This window comes from Paramormyrops kingsleyae, chromosome 22 (assembly GCF_048594095.1).
Source record: "Paramormyrops kingsleyae isolate MSU_618 chromosome 22, PKINGS_0.4, whole genome shotgun sequence".
Lineage (NCBI taxonomy): Eukaryota > Metazoa > Chordata > Actinopteri > Osteoglossiformes > Mormyridae > Paramormyrops > Paramormyrops kingsleyae.
Window position 1 is genome coordinate 4,403,368 of NC_132818.1, and position 4,427 is coordinate 4,407,794.

Here is a 4,427-nt window from a genome sequence, read left to right on the forward strand (position 1 = left end):
ACAGCCTACCAAACGAATCTCTGAGGACCTTCTGGCCCCTGCAACATAACATACCAGGTATCTTATAGCATTTACTAGTGAAAGTTATTCATGGGAGGTAGCACTTGGCAATTCAGAACGGTTCATATAAACTCTGGGCACACCAGACATCCAGGGCTTGTTCTCGTCCGAGCTTTTGTATCCATTTGTGTGGTCTCTAAAGGATTACGGATCTGTGGAGGCGTTCAAACAGGGTACTGTCATTCATTTTAACTAGGTGAGTCTAACTTTGTTCTAGTTAGAGTACTCCAAACTCCTCTGAGACGAGAAGCGTGAAAACTCAAACATGCCAGTGGTTTAGTGGTTTTCCCTGTAATATTACTCAGTATGACAATGTAGTGCTTAGTGGCTAACACTAGAAAAGGCTGTTAGGAAAACTTTTGACTTTATTTAAAACCTTAACAAATAGGCTGCTGGGACTCAGCGGGTTAGGAGGCTCTGCTCTGCTTGAAAGGCCGCTGGTTCAAATCCCAGGGCTGGCAGAGTGATTTCTAATTTTTTTTTGCTTGACAGACTTGGTTCAGGGGCAGGGTGACCCTGCTTTTTCAAAAATACGTTGGTCTAGATAAAAGCACATGTGATACATATGGAAGAATAGTTAGAACTACTGTAATGCGTGAAGCTAACTGGTTTGCCCTTCATGTTTCTGAGATGGATCTTGCATAATCACTGAGATGTTTCTCTTGGACCTTGGTGTTAGATTTATAAGTACTGTAAGTAAGTACAGTCACATTATCTGAACTCCCCACCTTATCGACACTGTAGTCAGTCTGAATGCTTCCACGCCCCCAGCAGCTGTGTCAGTCAGCATCACTACAGGGAGCTGGAGGGCTGACCTCAAAAGCTGCCCCCCCCTCCCGGCTTGGAGAGGAGGTCAGCGGGACACAAATCTGATGTCACACTGTGATGCACGAAGCTGATTACGAAGCTGGCAAATTTTCAACATAATAACTCAGAAAAACAAAGCAAATACTCATATGAAGATAAAACCTATGAAAATTGATTCTTCATTCTCACAGACAATTCCCTTCCTTTTCTAAATCATTGATTAAAATTGTTTTAGATCAGAAGTTTGATCAGTAGTTAGAAGACTGGGTGTGACCATGAAGTCCATAAAGCATACCAAAATGTAAATGTCAAAGGAAACTGAATGTACAGCATTTCTGTTTTCATCATGAGAAAACATGACTGATTTTTCTGAGAATATTACTAACAGTCTACCTTTGCTGTCATGAAGTTAGAGCAACCTCCTATTTTCATGTCCAGACATTTCCACAGATATGGAAAGTGTGTCATCATGATTGGTTGAGAACACCTTGCATTAGCTCGTCTTCTGCACTTGTAGACACTAAATTGTTTTGAGACTGAACAGGACTTGACACATCTACCCACACTGCAGGCAAATCAAATTAATCTTCTTAACTACAAAAATGCGATGCTGTTTTTCAGTGTATTACTATGATAACCTTAATTACTACCCTTTGGAAGTATGTCATATGAATTTCATTTGAAAATGCACACATCTGCAAAGCTGAATCCTTTCGCACTTCTTTACAATTATTACAGCCAAACCTTTTTTTTCCAGAATTCTGACGTTGTGAGCGTGTCTGTAATTTACAGTTTTACAAGCGACAAAACATTCAATATAAATAACTAATATAGTTCTTGCGTGTAAATTACAAATGTTTGGCACCACTCTGTGCATCCATAAAAAATGTAAGGGCTCTGTAGAATAAACAGAGCAGTTTGTTTAAAAGCTGGATTGAGTACTGATGACTAATTGATACCTTTCTATGGGCATTCTGGACCCATTTGGGTCGAAATGCGAAATGCTAGCAAAAGATTTATCGGCATCAAACAAATCAGGCAGCACGGAGGGGCCTAACGGCTGTTTTATAAAGCATGCATGGCCATGGATTTTATCGTAAATTGGGTGCATGTTAATATCCGCTCAGACATTAAAAGTGATTCAAAGATGCCCGTACTGTACATCTCTGCAAGCTTCCAGGCGGTGCAGACGAATGGTTTGCCGCGGCTCTGCAGCTGTATTTCAACCATTATGCTGAACAGCATGAAAGGTCTGCTAACAAGGGCAGCATCAGATAGTAAATCCCGAAATGCTGCTGTAAAACAACACGCTTTAAATTAAAATACCATTAAAAAACAAACATTTAAAAATATCATAAAATGCTACCTGATGAAATATACACACATATATATTCGTTTTTAATGTAACGTAATAAACCGCAGCACTGCCCATTCCTATCAGTTTCTTTAAGTAAAATATGTTTAAATGGATCAAGGTTTATTAGAAAAGATATTTTGGTGCTAGACAACTGATATGAATCCACCTTTTTTCCCCACATTGAGTATCTGAGTACTAGCATCCCAGCCAGCGTATTCCCTGTCTTGTGACCCTTGCTTCTTGGTATTTCACACCTTTGCATAAACAGTTTGTTGGTACCCTACAGGTAGACAAAATAATAGGCTATGTGTGCATCAGATGCATGCATTAACGCATAAGGAAAGCAAGATTCTTGTCCCCCCAAGCACAAACATCTGCCTATGATTATGGCCTGCTCCAGCAACCTGGAGGTAGTGGGACTATCAGCAGATGACCAAAAAAAAAAAAAAACGACCCCGGAAGAGGCTTAGTAGCCCCTTCCTTCATAACCCCCTTTAAAAGCCCAGCCCCTCTCACTCCTCCATTTGTTAACGGGTAGCAGTGTGGTGATCAGGGCTGCTTTCTGAAGTTTAGTCTGTCTATAGATATCCAGAACTCCACTGCTGTTGCAGTGTGGTGATCAGGGCTGCTTTCTGAAGTTTAGTCTGTCTATAGATATCCAGAACTCCACTGCTGTTGCAGTGTGGTGATCAGGGCTGCTTTCTGAAGTTTAGTCTGTCTATAGATATCCAGAACTCCACTGCTGTTGCAGTGTGGTGATCAGGGCTGCTTTCTGAAGTTCAGTCTGTCGGTAGATATCCAGAACTCCACTGCTGTTGCAGTGTGGTGATCAGGGCTGCTTTCTGAAGTTTAGTCTGTCTATAGATATCCAGAACTCCACTGCTGTTGCAGTGTGGTGATCAGGGCTGCTTTCTGAAGTTCAGTCTGTCGGTAGATATCCAGAACTCCACTGCTGTTGCAGTGTGGTGATCAGGGCTGCTTTCTGAAGTTCAGTCTGTCGGTAGATATCCAGAACTCCACTGCTGTTGCAGTGTGGTGATCAGGGCTGCTTTCTGAAGTTCAGTCTGTCGGTAGATATCCAGAACACCACTGCTGTTGTTTTCTCCCCCTAGTCCAGTACCAAAGATCAGAAGTGGGACCTTAGATGTTCATGTGTAATTATTAGTTATTAGTGTAATGGCATGGCTTCTCCTTTCTTATTATTTTGGGAAAGATTAGCTGGATTTTGAACATTCCTAACCAGGTGTGCACAGTCACTGCAGCAGACCTGCAGGATAGTTCCTTTTCGGATCCATTGGAAGGCGATTCAGCAGGGTGCTTGGGTCGCTCTGCTATGCCTGGCGAAGACAGGGATGGGGAGATGCAGGGGAAGCCCAAGTCGAGCTCCTCCATACTGGAAACTCCTTAGAACAGTCATAGGATCGTCCCCTTTCAGGGCTATTATATGCCACAGCCATTGTAGATTATTTGTACTGATGTGACAAAAATGCTGCTCCCAAAACCCTTCAGGAAATACTTTTTGCTGGACAGTGACTGGCTAAAAGTCAAAGTCAATTGCTTGATTCCATTGGCTAGGAAAGTATACAGATTTTTTTGGTAGTGTACGAACTGTTAATAATACCACTTTATTAATCCTTGAGCCAAAAAATGCAGTTAAACATTAATCCATCTATCCATTTTCTGTACCCGCTTGTCCTATTTTCTAAAAAGAAAATGCATAAACAGATGACATCAAGCTATCTCATTGAACAGCAAGAAAACATCACTAGTCACTGTGAACTCAATACATCAATTTTATGAAATATTCTTTTATAAATCATACGTAAATTTGTAGTTTGCTGTGTGCTTTGATGCAAATGTAGTAATCCATCCATCCATCGATCCTGTGCAAGTAAAGTACAGTATAGTACAGTATAGTACAGTGTAGTACAGTACAGTATAGTATAGTATAGTATAGTATAGTAGTCCTAGGAAAAAACAGAGCCCACTGCACACATGGCAGAACACACAAGGACTACATGCTTGCCAAAGCAGAAAACAGCTTTGTTGTTGGCTTTATCGATTGAGTTTTAGGTAAGAAAAATAGGAAACACATAAGTGAACAAGATCTATTTTCAGACTGTGAAAATGTTCTCACTGCGGACTCATTAGCTGGCCTATAAGTGTGGGCCGTGACACTGCAAAAGTGTGAAAGCAGCTCCTG